This window comes from Colossoma macropomum, unplaced genomic scaffold, assembly GCF_904425465.1.
Source record: "Colossoma macropomum unplaced genomic scaffold, Colossoma_macropomum, whole genome shotgun sequence".
Taxonomy (NCBI): Eukaryota; Metazoa; Chordata; class Actinopteri; order Characiformes; family Serrasalmidae; genus Colossoma; species Colossoma macropomum.
The window spans coordinates 17,921,199-17,938,710 of NW_023494794.1; positions in this window are offsets into that span (position 1 = coordinate 17,921,199).

Here is a 17,512-nt window from a genome sequence, read left to right on the forward strand (position 1 = left end):
AAATATGGAAAACAATAACTGGTATCATTTTGGCCATTAACATGCAGCCCTAGGTGGAGCTCATAAATGTCTAGCGAGTGGAAACACAAGCCAGGAGTTTCCAATGAAGGATTAGAGTTGGAATGCAGCTCTGCAGGAAGTAAACCTGTATATATATTTACTTCATTTCTCTTTCAAGTCCAGCTGAAGTTCTGCGATGTACTGATTCAGACATATTTCTCTATTTTCCTGTGTTTCTCCAAGAAAATATACTCAATTTCTACACTCTGAACACAGATACACCAGTTAATCATAAGATTACAGACTGTAGTCCATCTGTTTCTCTGCATACTCTGTCAGCCCCCTTTCACCCTGTTCTTCAATGATTAGGACCCCCACAGAGCAGGTATTATTTGGGTGGTGCATCATTCTCAGTGCTGCAGTGACGCTGATATGGTGGTGGTCTGTTAGTGTGTGTTGTGCTGGTACGAGTAGATCAGACACAGCAGTGCTGCTGGAGTTTTTAAACACTCTCTGTCCACTCTATTAGACACTCCTACCTTGTCAGTCCACCTTGTAGATGTAAAGTCAGAGACGAAAGCTCATCTGTTGCTGCACAGTTTGTGTTGGTCAACTTGTAGTCCTTCATCATTGGTCACGGGATGCTGCCCACAGGACGCTGTTGGCTAGATATTTTTGGTTGGTGGACTGTTCTCAGTCCAGCAGTGACACTGAGCTGTTCAAAAACTTCAGCAGCACTGCTGTGTCTGATCCACTCAGACCAGCACAACACACACCACCACATCAGTGTTACTGCAGTGCTGAGAATGATCCACCACCCAAATAGTACCTTCTTTGTGGTGGTCCTGTGGAGGTCCTCACCACTGAAGAACAGGGTGAAAGGGGCTAACAAAGTATGCAGAGAAACAGATGGATTACAGTCTGTAATTGTAGAACTACAAAGTGCACCTATACAGTAAGTGGAGCTGATAAAATGGACAATGAGTGTAGATAAGAGATGGTGGTTTTAATGTTATGTGTACTCTACAGTTATCGAGACTTGTTTTCATATGTACCTGTAGCAGTGAGGGTCTGCGGAGCAATTACATTGAACTGTGCAATATTGTGATCGGTGGGATGATGGAAGATAATGTGTTAGAGGTGGGCAAGTCGTTACATTTCAGTGGAAAACTAGAGCTTCATCCACATGAACTTAACAGTACTGGGCCTTAAAATATGTCTCTTGTTCAAATGTGCCACCAGAGGAGTTACGCGGTGTGTGCACCGTCATCGCCAACAGTAAAGTTTATTTCAGCGTGCGGAACCTGACCGTTTTGTATGCTAGAGTGTTTCCATCGCTATATAAAATATGTCTGAGGCTTCCTTTCTGGATGGAGGTGATGCTGGGCAATATGACAATATTTGTCGTTATCGTGATAAAATACATCACAATATGTCATAATATGCCTTTTTGAGCATATCATGGATATTGTGAGCATTTTAAAACAGTTCTCAACTGCTTGTTTCATTAAAAAACATAGTGTGTGAAATGTTGTATACAAATCATTAGAATCAGTTTCATAGTATTTGTAAACTGTGGGCTTACTTTGTCTGTTGTAAGGTATCAGATGTTAGAAAAAAATAAATACTGTGACATATCATGTATCGTAAAAACATGCTGAAATATTGTGATGTTACATTTTGCCATATTGCCTCTACTTGGAGGCACCATGTTATTTTCCAAGTGAACACACACTCATTCAAACTCATTGACATTCGGCTACATTTAAGAAGACTGCACTTGCCAAGAGGTTTTTTTGCAGTGAAGGTGGTTTTGCTACTCAGAAGCCCAGAACCTCAACCAATTTAACAATGAGCATCCAGGAGGCCCCATCCCTGTCTTTCACCTAAACCCCCAGAATCACTAAATCCGCCCCGGCCAAATCAGTTCAAAAGAGACATGCAGAAGCACAGCCAGTGTTTTCAAACTCACAGAGGAAACACATTCTTTTCTGACACCTGACAACGCTGCTGTTTTGTTTGTTTGATTGACAGCAGTGAAAGGACGGCTAATGTTCTCTCTTCCACTTTATGTAACCCATTAGTCCATTGTTCTATCCTTTAAATTCTCCCTTCAAAACATGGCCCTCACACACACACACACACACACTGTTATTGGCCGCCAAAGGTCAAGGCCATTGGCCCGGAGTCGCTCGTTTATTTGTGTTCCTCTGGAATTTGCGTCCACCTCTCGGCTCCGGCCTTTTCTTTTACTTCACCTTGGTGTTGTTCTGACCTTAACGGCTCGGAATTTTCCAGATGTTTCAGACGCGGACACTGTGGCGGCCCTGGACGAGGAGGTAAGGACATGCCATTGTGCACAAACACACACACACATGCATGTAAAAGATTTCTGGACAGCATTCCAGTTGGCTAAGAGTTTGACCTGTAATTAGGACACAATAGGCATTGTGTGGCCTCACGCCGTCTGCAGACTTTATCTGGCAGGAAACTGTCACAATGACTAATAAATTCAGAGAGAGAGAGAGAGAGAGAGAGAGAGAGAGAGAGAGAAAAGGAAAAGAGTGAGACAGTGAGTGAGAGAGAGGAAAAGAGAGAGAGCAAGTGGAAAAGAAGAGAGACAGAGAGGAGAGAGAGAGAGGGAGAGAGAGAGAGAAAAGGAAAAGAGTGAGACTGAGCGAGAGAGAGGAAAAGAGAGAGAGAGCAAGTGGAAAAGAAGAGAGACAGAGAGGAGAGAGAGAGACAGAGAAATGAGCGATGGGCAGAAGTACATAAACGTACATTCCCTTGCCTGTTTGTGTGTATATTTTTAATACTTATCTCTGCAAAATTATTGCTGCTATAAGAATCTCCTGAGTGCTCACAGGAATCCTCACCTCAGTCCTCACCTGCTACAGTAAGAGAAACAGTGAGTGACAGAACACATACAGTATTAATTATTATTATTATTATTATTATTATTATTATTATTGCAATAATGTAACAATACCATCTAACAATAACAAAGCAATAGCATTCAACAGTCAATTTAACGTTTCACTGGTAAATGTAGACGGTTACTGCACATGACAGATCAGAGAGAGAGAGAGAGAGGGAGAGAGAGAGAGAGAGAGAGAGAGAGAGAACAGTATGCATTCTACAGCGATCTACACACACACAAACGTGCACACTAGGGAAGATGTGCAAACGCACTGACACACTCTGCTGCACACACATCAGGAGACAGTAGAGGGAGATACACCCCCCACCAACCTCCCCCTACCCCCCACAAACTCACACTGTCAAACAGTGACACAGTGTTCATCTCCTACTGCACACATTCAGTCTCCATACTTTGTACTGTATACGAATACTAGTACTATAAATTACAGTATATAATAATACTAATAATAATAATAATAATAATAATAATTATTATCATTATTATTATTCAACATTCAACCCTTTCCGTACCTCATACCGCATACTACTACTACTACTACTAATAATAATAAAATCATGTTATACTGTATACATTTAGCTCTCCTTCCCATACATTGTACTATATGCTAATAGTACTACTCCCAATAATAATAATAATAATAATAATCATAATACACTGTACACATTCAACTTTCCTTTCCGTGCCTTATATTGCATTCTACTACTTCCACTACTACTAATAAGAATCATCATCATCATCAAAATTACATCCTGTAAACATTCAACTCTCTCAACTCATTGAACTCTCCATGCTTTATACTGCATCAACACATTCTCAGAAAAAGGTACTAAACTGTGGTACTCGTAAGGGTACATCTTCAGTACCTTTATCAGGGAACGTAATTGTACCATAATCTATTGCAATTATGTTTTTAAGCTGTATTGACTCCAAACATTCTGTCTTCTCTCCAGGCTTTTTATTACCTTGTTTTGTTTTAAGTAATTTGGTTATGAAAGGGTAAAGGACACATTTTCCCTTAAGGTACACTGCTGGACTTTTAAACCACTGCTGTATCTATAATGGTATATTTACACTGTTTGTACCTCGATGAATGAAAAATGTACCAGTAGAGAACCTTTTTTCAGTCAGTCTACTACAACTACTACAAATAATAATAATAAATAATATACTGTACACAGTCAGCTCATAATAGCTGAATTTGTGGAGAATATTAATTATTATTATTATTAATAATAATTAATATTAACAATTACTACTACTACTACTACTAATAATAATAATAATAATAATAATGATAATAATAATAATAAATAATACACTGCACACATTCAGCTCATAATAGCTGAATATGTGGAGTATATTATTTATTATTAACAATAATACTAATTAATATTAATAATATTAACAATTACTACTACTACTACTAATAATAATAATAACAATATTAACAAACTAATGATACGTTCAGCTGTTATTTGTACAGTTTGTGCTGTACAGTATAAATAATAAAAGGGAAAAATATGAATAATAAATAGATAATAAAATAATGCATAATAAAACATAATTGTATAGTACTTTTATAAATGCAGTTTACAAATTTCTTTATAAGAAGCTTAAAGCAGGTAAATTGAGATACATACAAAACAAAGTGCAAAAATTAAGTACAAAAGAGAGAAAGTCCATACAGACCTGGAACTTGAAATAACAGCACTGATCCTTTTAAAATGCACATATATATACATATAATTTTAACTTGTGATTTAGACTTTATACCAAAACATCTTCAGGATTATAAAGCAGCTGCTCTTTACACTGAGTGGAAATTTCAGAATGACTGGACCAATAGATGCTCTGAAATCACCTGAATGAAAACTCTTCACAACTTACATTAAAAGTTAAGAACATTTCACCTTCTCCTTTTGGACATACACTTTTTTTTTGGACACTGACTATAAGTACAATCAGGTGTGTCCAAACTTCAGAGTAGTTCACTCTGTCACACATGCTGAGCCCCTCAGAGATGTAAGAGGGGTTTTAATGGCCGGACGGGGCTCAGACTACTTCTACATGACAAAGCGTCTTATCAGTGATCCCTCTGTGCAGGGAGGAAGACGGCACTCCCTCCGTTATCAGCGCTCAGCTGCAGGAGGACGTGACATCACACGGGGGCCCACAGAGGGCCTGAATACACACATAGAAGAGCAATTACATCATCCTGCTCTTTTATTTAGAACACAGAGGGCACAGGTGGAAGTGTGCCAACACCAACCTTCAGTATCTATATATACAGACTGGGTTTGATCAGGGTAGGCGTGCGGGTTAAAAATACAGGAGGAAACGGAAGCTGTGTTTTCTGACACCTACGTGGTCATTTACAATGGTCAAATGACATGTTTTGTTGATTTCGTTGTGAAAATAGGAAACAACCTTAACGGAGAGCTAAAGCTGCACTATGCCAGTTTTTCATGAAATTGAAAAAGTAGCTTTACTTGAGTCAAGAGAAAAGCACTTGAGCAAGTCATATGTATTCAAATTAACGTCACACACACAGGCTCAAAAAGAAGGACCAGCTCAATATTTAGGTTTCAAATGCAAAATTATACTGATGTAGGTATGATGATGATAGCACATAATTCACTCACCTGCTCAGAAGATGCATCCTTCACCAAGTTTTGACTGAGTTCTCTTTGAATACTCCACTCAGAGACGGATTCATAGAACAAACGCATTACAGAATGTTCTTCAGCATGTTGCATGCAATTACACATTTCCAAATCCCCAAAACGTACACAGTTTAGCTTTAAATATGGCACTGCTATGCAAATTTTTATGCACAATTTCCATTTCTTTCCTAAACGTATACTAGAAATTAATACAACATTAAAATATAGTTAGGTGCCATATCTTTTGCACAGGCCACATTTTGCAAAATGTGTAAAATTCTGCAAATAAGCAGTAATTATGCATTAAAATGTACATTTTCGTAAGTATTTTCTTTGTAGAGGATGCAATCTGGCCAAACTTTTGCTTATGACTGTATAAAAACATAACCAAGGGCCGGATTCACGAAAGTGTCTTAAGAAAGAAAATCTTCTACATGTGTTTTTTCTACAATTTTAAGAAAGAATTTTTTCAAATAACCTCTTAAGATTTTTTTCTTAATTCTTTTCACATGAATAATTCTAAGAACTAGTGGTTTTCTTGAAAATATTATGTTCTTAAATGCTTTCTTAACCTTACGACACTCTCACAAGTCTTAGGCTGTAAGAGATGATGAGCATCTAAATTTATAAAACTCTGCCTCACCCCACAATTATCATATTTTCTAAGGAGCTATTTCTTCCACCATCACCTCTTGTTCTTGTTTACTAATTTTTTTAAATGCTTAGTTTGATGTGTTGCCTCCATTTTGCTCCTCTGAGTGGATTACATAATGGAAATAACAGTTAATACAAATTAGAAATGTATCTCGAGGCGTTTATGGTAAGCTGTAAAATGCCCCACAGTGTACATAAGACAACAGTGAAGAATATTTGAGAAATTAATTTTTTTCAAGAGTTGCATTTAAGAACATTCGTATGAGCCTCTTATTGTTTGTCTTAGGACCTTCGCAATTTTTTCTTAAGACAGCTTTCGTGGATTTAGCCCCAGGTCCATAAAAACTGAGAACGGTGTATTAAAACCCATTTGTATTTAATCATATAATGAACTGAATTCCTTTTCTGTTTCTCTAATGAATGAGACGAGGCCTACATCACACTTGAGTTTCCCATGTTTATTAGCGGCAGCCTCACTTCATTAAACGAGGGATCACACCTCCATCCTATAAGCTCGTAATAATGTATGCAGCGTTCATCTCTGAGCTATTTTTTGCCTATGTGAACACAAGAAAAGCCATGTGTGTTACTTTTTTCTCCATCCGCTGCTCCAAGACCTGCTGCAGATGCTGTGTTGAGGGTCTTCCGCTTGTGGTAATGAGCTGACGATCCAGAATGTTCACAGCAGGGCTGATCCGGAATCAGTAAAAAGTAAATGCCTGTTGTATTTTGATCAATATGGTGGGAACAAAAATAGACTGATCTCAGTTTGGTGTGACAAGCTTTCTGCTCAAGTGCTCTGTTTCATTAAGCAGCTGTAAAGTTCAAAAGAATAATTGAACTTCCTGTGAGAATCATGCCTCTCAGCCAATCACAATCATCTCTAAATGTTCCTTTTCTCCATCAAGGACAGTAAAAGTACATTAGCCTGAATTATTAGAATAAAAAATGGTGGAAAAGGTGTTATCTAGGAACATGTAATGCCTGAGAGACCTTATCCAGACCATCATGGCCTGTTCCACCAAGAGGCCTTAACTAAGGCCCAATCCGATTTCACCCCTTGCCCCTACCACTTAGCCCTTAGCCCTCTGTTTTGCGCGTTCACGTCTAGGGGCTAGTGTGTCCCGAGTTTTGTTGAGATTGAGGGGTAGGGTGAAGTGTTAGGACTACATGGCCCTCCAAACTGAGGTTTTTCCGAGGCACACTCCAAATGTGGGAGAAATGGGCAGCCGACCTATTAGACTAGCTTTTCATTGTGCGACTTTAATGTAACAAGTTGCATGCTGTGAGTTGCCTGCAACATAATTTCTTGTGCAACTTGACTGTTACACGAAGCAATTCAAAAACATGATCATAGTTGCATGCAACACATTAAATTACTCCAATAGATGGCCAAAGCAAGAAACTGACCTCTGATAAAGGGGCTAGAGGGTAGCTGACAAACTGTGCATACTATATTGATTTAGATATAATTTTCTACACTGGAAGTCACTGTTTCAAACAGTTTGTTTTAATAGATGTATATTTTAATTGTTTTATGTGCTTTTTGAGTGCATCATATAAAATGCCTAACAAACTTAAGAGCATGTGTTGATGTGTCAATAAAGTATTAAACCTTCAACCAACATGTAAGCCTATTCTTTCTTCATTTGTCTCAGTCTTTCTGTGACGATCCATAAAAATGTAATTGCCCTAACCTAACCCAGTATTTATAGTCTCCTTAACTCAGGATTGCACCATAATATTAAAATACTTAAGCTTTAGTTAGATTCAGCGATTATCGGCCTCTACACAGAACTTAAAAGGATAGAAAATAAACATAAAACAAACTGACACAGAACTCGTTGAAGCACCTGCCCGTTGGCTTCTAGGGGTGTCACAATACACGTGTTAATATTCTTTTTTTTATATGGGGCAGTGGAATGATATGCCTATCTTTTAATCTTCATCCCGTGAAACCAAATCTGACTTATTTGATTTTTTAGTTATTAGTTAATTAAAAGATTAAGACTAAGTTTTATTAAATTTAAATTATCAATAATATCGCCAACAATGACAATATGATAATATCGCTAATACCTGACAGCATTAGTGAATGAAGAACGGTTTGGGAGCTGAAAGAGCCGGAATGGCCATCACTAATTGAAACGTGGGAATGTTGAGCTCTTTACCACCATACAATGACCACGCTAATGTAAAGGGACCCACTACTCCACCCCCTCACAGACAAAGCGAGCACTGATCATTAGCATAGAAAATCAACACCCTGAAACTGACCTGTTCTTCACAGAGGGGTAAATGACAGAGTAGAATACATCACACACAGACCCAATTAAGGTGTTACCTGTTTTATACTCTGCACAGTTGTCTTTCAATGAGCACAGGAAACTACAACCCTATTTCCAAAAAAGTTGGGACGCTGCACAGCAAGTCAATAAATTTCTTTTTCAAAAATAAAAGTCCAGCCAAAGCTCTGGCCCCAGCTCTCCGATGTATTGGTTCAAAGATTTTTCCATGTTCTCCTGTGTGTTTCGAGCATATCAAGAGAAAAAAACACACAGAGAGCCAGAAGAATGAAGGCTGAGCTGAGGTCAACCAGCTAATCACACCCTATATCTGCGGTGTGTGCGCCACTGTGTAGTTATCATTCCTGTATCCAAGCATTCTCTCTCTCTCTCTCTCTCTCTCTCAGAGGGATAATTACAAAGAGCCCAGTGACTAAAAATACTGGCTACTGTAGCACGGCAGAGAGCACCGCTATCCGATTACACTCAACACTCATTCCAAGCGGGAGACTTCTAGAAGGGGCTCCTGCGAAGTTTCTTTTCTTTGGCCAGCATAGACAACCTCACTGTTTACCTCTGTTACGTTACATTGATTGATTTTCTGCGATCAACATTTTATTGGCTTTTATAAAAAACAAGTAAAATGCAAGGATACACATACGAGGTAGACAAAAGAGGAGGACATTTCCATACAGTGGTTTGCCTGAATTTAATCGGGTGAAAATGTAAATACAGTGTTTCAAAATCACATTTATAACTTCGGCTGGTTATCGCTACACCCTTAAAAAAGGTGGTTCTTTAAGCTTCTTTAGCAAAGGGAATAGTTCTGTTTAGAAATAGTTCTAACCACTGGCATGCTTAAACAGTTCTTTGCATTGTGAAATTGTGCGTCAGATTGATGGAGAATGTGTTGTATATGGTTCTGTATAAAGCCTTTTTGAAAATGGTTCTATATAGCACCAAAAAGGGTTCTTCTACTGTGACGACGTGAAGCTTGTAACAATAGATTGGTGCTATATAGAACCTTTTCACCATGAAGAAGAACGATTTAGGCATGAAATGATTCTACATAGAACTTACGGGTCCAAATTGAACCATTCCCGATAGATGGATGGATGGATGGATGGATGGATGGATGGATGGATAGATAATGATTATATGAAATATATCTGAACTACCACGGTCCAGACCTCTGTATCCTCATGCTAGTTATGTGGATGGTCACTACCATGTCAGGGTTACTGCTTTGCTGCTGTCCTGAAGAAACTGACCTCTGATAAAGGGGCTAGAGTGTGTCAATAAAGTATTAAACCTTAAACCAAGATGTAAGCCTATTCTTTCTTGATAGATAGATAGATAGATAGATAGATAGATAGATAGATAGATAGATAGATTGTCATTGCTCAGTACAGGTACAAGGCAACGAAATGCAGTTAGCATCTACTAGAAGTGCAAATAGTAGCAATAGTGCAAAACAGACAGTACAAATGTGCAATAACAGGCATAAATATGACGTATCTATGAAAATATATAACTATATGAACGATTATAAATATAATATATAAATATATAAATTATGAATATATCTATGAATGATATATACATGTATATATACACATAATACTATAAATACAATATATATACGGTATGTTACATACTGTTAGAGTAAGCAGTTATGTGCTGTATTCTATATACAGTGAACAGTCTGTTGTATGGAAATGCAAGGGATAATAAATAATAATAATAAATATTGTATGCCACTTCCAAGTATGAGTATTAGTGGAGTGGTGTGGAGTTACTAAAGAACCCTTGAAGAACCATTTTTTTGGAGAGTGTAGAGCTGAGCAGAACTACACTGCGTCCTGTGCTTTTATAGAAGTTCCCAGATTGGGGGGGGGTCACTATAATATACAGTTAGATGCTGTATGCATATACTATAATACACTACTTGCAAATACTACAATGCATTAATTCTACCTCTATGTTTATTGACGCCTTATAAAATCAATTATAGTTTTACATTTGTTGTTGTTGTTGTTGTTGTTGTTGTTGATGTAATTTTAGCATTGTTCATGTCTATGAAATAGGATAACTGCATCCATAGGGTTTTGGGAGGAAAGCATGACCAAAATACTGTTAAATTGATTTTTACAGTAGCGCAATTCCATCACAACATGAACTACAGAGACTAGAAGGGGAAATCCACCCAAATTTTCTTTTGCTGACCTAGGAACATGAAAAACACTGATGTTTTTTGCCTTTAGAACATTGTTACATTGTGCAGTCGCTTTTTAAATTCTGAGAAGACAATATTGCACAACTTGAAGTTCCTCCAAGTGCTTTTTAAAGTTTGTAATTGCATCACTGTCTGCATCGCCTGTCACTCTCTGTTCACACAAACACACCCCTAGTCCCTAACTGGATCACTTCTCCTTTGTTTGTGTGGGAGATTATGAGCTTTTAGACTTCAAAGGAACTCACTTGAGTCTCCTTAACAGAGACATCCGATCTGTGAAAGAGAGAGAGAGAGAGAGAGAGAGAGAGAAAGAGAGAGGGAGAGTACAAAATATGTGACCCCTTGTTCTCACTAAAGGAATAAAAAAAATGGAATTAGCATTTTTTCCCTTAACACAACTGCAGCCAATCAGCCAAGACATGTTTGGTTTTTGAAGTTTTCTTTGTTAGTTTTGTGCTGCAGCTACACAGCTAATGTAGCCGGGTCATTCCACAGAAACGTCCATTTTTGTGTCCCTAATGTTTACAGATATATTACACTTGATAAACATGTTAGAGTTACAATTTCCTTATATTTTAATATAAAACAATAAGTTATTTTAACAATTACACCTTCTTGAGCCGTCAATTTAGCAATATCGGTGTTTAAATTAATTATCTAGAATTCCAAGCGCCACAGAAGAGCTCGTCCTCACAGTCATGTGTAAAGGGTGAGGCCATATTTTGAGGGGAAAAACATGTTTTTCTGCAATTTTAACTTCAATAATTCATACATGACTAGGAAATACATGATTTAAATGACATGAAGAAAACAAATGCCAAATAAATATTATATAATTTATAACAGAAGTTGTCCCCAGGAGTCGTATCACTGGTGTCACCACGTAACAAAAACTCTCAAAAAAAAAAAAATCAACAAAACATTATGTTGAAATAAAAATCACACTGATGACATCACTTGACTTCCTTTTACCTATTTTCTGAGGGTCCGTGAAGAAAAGCACATGGTGAGCCCACTGTGTCTATTCAGTTGTCAGAAATCTTTCATGATTTCATATGAAGCTTTTAGTTGAAGTCACTGGTGTGACCTACTTTATTCTTAGGTAATAGTGAAAAAATAGAAAACGAATGCATTAAATTACATATTTTAGTGGATATTACATGATTGACAACATGTGGCTTGAGTGAGTATTGGTAACACCAGTGACTCCTATGGATAGATAAAAAAAAGTGGACGTTTCTATAGAATGACCCAGCTAAGTAATGCAATCTTGTATGCCACTACAAAAATAAAATGGTGACAGAAACCAGGGGCTGCAATGTCTACAACTCAAATATAACCATTTTACTTACTATCCAAAATGACCAATGAACCTACACTTTTCTTCTGAGTTTTATATGCAACGATGATCATTTTAAAATGTTGGTAAATATAAAAACTATTGCAGAACTATTTTGCCTAAGAATACCCTGCTTTTACTTCTCCACCATGAATGTATTTTTATTAAATGATTGTACAACAGTGTCTCAGGCATCAGGCAGTGTAGGGACAGTGCTTAAGGGCATTAAACCCAGACGTCTGGTTCCTATTACCACTGCGAACAATTCTGACTTGGTAAGTTTCTCTAGAACAGAGCATTTCACATCAAATCCGAATGACTGACGCCTTAATGATTTAATTATGCAGAAATTTTGAAAAGTTGGTGGAGTGTCTTTAAGGCTGGTACTATTTCAAAAGGCCTCATTCTAATACTACTCAGCTCCTGGCCTTTACACAGACATTATAACAAGCATGCTTGATGTGATAAAGTAATCCTACCTCAAATTGGGTCTGTTCTGACATTCTCAAATGCCAAATGGCTAAATGAAGGATACAAGAAATACAAGCCCAGACTGCTGCTTCTAGCCTTGATCATAGACTAACTGCTAACTATTATTATCAAGAGTTTCTAAGATAGATGCAGATGATTATACATATACAGATATAGAAAGATAATATTGCTTGTTTCAATAAATAATAATGATTATTTTGCAAATTTTATGAAATAATGTTTATGGAATAAGACAGTTTCGCTAAATAAAGGTAAAAATGACTAGTTATAGGCTGAATAATGGTCTAATATCCCCATAGTATTTTCATAATGGGATATAGTTGGTATAAGACTAGATTTAAGATCATTTAATTTGCCAAGATATGCAGTGTTAGTATCTTCAGCAAACAGAGAGGACATTTAAGGGCCCATATAATAGAAAATCTTGCTTCTTGCTTTGCTTTTTCTAAATAAAGAGTTTAATGTAGTACATGAACATAGCCAGTTTTCAAAACAGACCATTTACTACCGAGAATGTACAGGCCATAAACTAGAGACTGAAACTACACAAATAGCATTTTCAATGTTTTTCTGAGGTCACAAAAACCAACTCATTTACTTTTATCTGCCTATTCAGCATGCGCCTTAAGCTTTATTTTAGCTTGAACTGCTTTATGAATGAGTCGCAATACAGGGTAGCCAATCAGAACCAAGTCAGGAAGAGGTAATTTGCATATGCCAATCTTAAAGGCACCATAGCACTAACAGCATGTTTAGTTCAGGGATAAAGAGAAATTGGAAAATGGTCACGTGAAAATGGATAATGACTGATTTTCACACAAAAACTAACACAAACGTAACACGTATAAAAAAAAAGAAAATAAAACACAAATAAGGTTAAGCTTTAATGTTAGAAGCTCTTTTCTGAGAGAGACTGTAGGTTTAGGGCAGAAGTGACTGAAACAGGAGGCACTGTACCATCAGATCCATTCAGGAGAGAAACATTAATAATTAAACTTGGAATAAAAAAAGAGTCTCTCTCTCTCTCTCTCTCTCTCTCTCTCTCTCTCTTTCTGATATATTTAGATTGTCTGGTTCTTTTCTTAGGTTGGGTGGAGATGTGCACTGCCCACAAAGAAAGCCTGAAGATTATAAAACAAGATCACACCTTTTTTGACCTTGATGTGGTCTTATTTGTCACGTGAACCTAAAACAATGAAACAGTTGCCATGAGTACGTGTCCTTGGTTTTTATTTGGTTTGAGCGTTTGAGTGCTCTATATTTTGTGTGTCACTTTCAGCCACCCAGGCAACGCACTGCTGTTTACAACAAACACATAAACCACAAAAACGCACACAAACACACAAACCACAAGACATACTAATTAGAAACGTTTAGCTCGTCTGTAAGTGTGAGTTTACTGACAGGTGCATGAGCTGCATTACAGCTAGAGAGAGAGAGTGAGAGAGAAAGAGAGAGAGAGCGAGAGTGAGAGAGAGAGAGAGAGAGAGAGAGAGAGAGAGAGAGAGAGAGAGAGAGAGAGAGAGAAAGAGAGAGAGAGATCATATTGCAGATCCGCTGCTCTATAAGAGACAGAGAATCTGGAACTGGAAGGCAGAAAGAAGGAAAGGAGAGCTAAGAAATAGGGAAGAGAGATAGAAGAAATAAACAGAGTCTGAGGGACTACAAAAGAAAGAGAAGCAAAAGATAAAAAAAGAAAGAGGAGAGGGAGCAAAAAAGAGAGTCAGAGAGAGAGGGAGAGAAGTAAAAGAGAGAGACCGAGGCAGAGAGAGAGAAAGAGAGAGAGAGAGAGAGAGAGAGAGACTGAAAGAGAAATAGACTGAAAAGAGGCTTCATGTGTGAGTAAAGGAACAAATAAGCAAGCAAACAAACAAACAAACAATCTACTGTAAGAAAGCCCCATGTACCAGAGACTTTAAAGGGCCAATATGATGGAAAAAACAATTAAATAAAAAGAGTTTGATGCAGTATGTAAACATCATTAAAAGGTACTGTAAATTAATTCAAACAGTTCATATAATTAAGTTGCAAAAACAGCCTGTTTTAATTTTAATGTTTTTGACATCATGCAAAGCAATGTACTTACATATACCAGCCTATTCAGCCAACAGCCCATCCATTTACACTGAAGTTATAAGGAGTGTTTCAGCCTGAACTGCTTTTTCAATGGGGCACACGGCACAGCCAATCAAAACACTGCTCATTTATGCATACATATATATATATGTTTTATATACATATATATATATATTTATATATATATATATATATATATATATATATATATATATATATAAAACACATCATTCACAAAAACAGCTTGTTTAATTGTGAAGAGTAAAGATAAGTTGGAAAAAGATCATATAAACATCAAATACAAGAATAATGTAGGATACAGGCCTGTTTAAGAAGAAGAAACCTTAAAGTGTAAGGTTTACTTTTCAGGCTTTCTATTGGTCCATTCATCATGTAAAGGGGAGCTGGCATTTTCGTATTAAAGTGGCTTCTGTATGACAGCAGTTTTTGGTGCATGTTGTGTGGAAGTCTGTGGCTGCTGTGCATTGTGTGTGTGCTCTGAAAGAGGAACTGCTCTGGCACTGGTGGGCGCCCTACAGTCTAAAACAGGAGAGAGGTGGGAAGAGCAATGCCATAAGGTCATAAGAGGTCACCCTGGTCACACACTGCTCACACTGCCACTGACTTCCTACACCCTGCAGTCCAGAACCTAATGTGGTGCGTGGGTGTACATTACATATAAACTATATGGCCAAACATATGTGGACACCCCTTGTAATTATTGTGTTCAGCCACACTCATTGCTAATGGGTGTATAAAATCAAGCACACAGCCAGACAATCTGCACAGATAAACATTGGCAGTAGAATGGGTTGTACTGGAGAGCTCAGGGATTTTAAACATGGCGCCGTCACAGGATGCCACCTTTGATACAAATAAGTTTGTAAAATTTCTGTCCTGCTAGATCTGCCCCAGTCAACTGTAAGCACTATTATTGTAAAATGCACACAAGACAAGATCACTATGCACAAAGCTGTGCATCGGCTGGACTGTAAAACACGCCACCACTGGACTCTGGAGCAGTGGAAACGCGTTGTCTGAACTGATGAATCATGCTTCACTATCTGGCAGCCTGATGGACAAATCTGGGTTTGGCGGGTTTCAGGAGAACGCTACCTACTGGACTGCACAGTGCCAACATTAAAGTTTGGTAGAGGAGGGATAATGGTCTCGGGCTGGTTTTCAGGGTATGAGCTTAGTTCCAGTGAAGGGTAATGTCATTGCTAAAGCATACAAAGACATTTTAGACAATTATATGCTTCCTTATGCTTATGTGCTTTGTGGCAACAGTCTGTGGCTATAGCCCTTTTTTGTTCTAGCAAGACTGAGCCCCTGTGCACAAAGCACAGCCCATAAACACATGGTTTGATGAGTTTGGTGTGGAGGAACTCCAGTGGCCTGCACAGAGCCCTGACCTTAACCCCATTGACCTTTGGAAGAAATATCAACTGCAATTCAGGCGTTCTCGTCCAACATCAGTGCCTGACCTCACAAATGATCTTTTGAGTAAACAGGCACAAATTCCCACAGACACACACTAAATTGTTGTAGAAAGCCTTCACAGAAGAATGAAGGCTGTTACAGCTGCAAAGTGTGGACAACTCCATATTAATGCCCATAGTTTTTGAAAAGGATGTCCAACAAGCTCATACAGGCATGATGGTCAGATGTCCACTGACTTTTGGCCACATATGTATGTACATATAACAAAACTTTGTTAACATTGTTACATATATTTAAACTGCAGCTCAATATGCTTTACTTTGTGAAATAAAAGAAACAAGAGGTAATTAAACAATAACAGGTGACACATTTAAAGAACAAAGAAAAGTAAAAGTACAGCAATTAAAATAATTTGAAAATAGCAAAGAGCCAAACATTTAGCATTAATGTTTTCCAGTAACATGTTAAATGCTAAATGATACATTTAAAGCTGTAAATTACATGCAAACTGTGAAAAAATTGAAAGACTATGTACAGTTAAGGTGTACATAACCACACTGTTATGAATAAAATGCATCTGGAGTATGTTGTTTCCATTTATATTCACTTTTTTAAGTCCACCTGAGTGTGACTCCTAAGTGGTCATCTATGACTTCCTGTTTCAGTGAGGTATAAATATGCCAGAGGCCAAATTCCCCTAGTCATTCATCAACATGGGGAACATTACAGAACACACAAAAGAAATGGGACAGAAGTGTGTTGACCATAAATCACACAATGGCTATTGACAACAGCTACACATCTGAAAATGACCATACTCACAGACAGGGCAATAATTCAGAAGTTTAAAACAACTGGAGCTGTAGTGAACCTACCTGGAAGAGGACTGTTTATTTTGCCCCTGTGTACAGTGAGGAGACAAATATTTCTCCAAGGATCATGGCTAGAGATTTGCAGAGCATGGGAGCATTTTGGGGTCATCAAATCTCCAAACTATTTGGAAGGCCTGCCAGAAAAAAAGCTAAACTAATATCTTAGGAACAATTCCAAATAGTACATCACCCACTACCAGAGCTTTCCCACAAAATAGTAGCTTTGTGGTATCAGTATTGCTATTGCCAATACAGATGCTGTGTTTAAGTTCCAGTATCAACACTGATGCTGACATGGTATATAAAACTCATTTTACAATTATATATTTTTTTAATCCCTTTCTACATTTCCCTGCAACTCACTAAAGGTTAAGGGAAAATGTAAGGCCAAAATTTACGGAAGATCTTTGATGCAAGTGACCACTGGAGTTGAGAGGAGACAAAAATAGAGCTTTTTGGTAACAAACACTAAAGCATAAACAGAGGGATAGTTATATAGAATCATCCC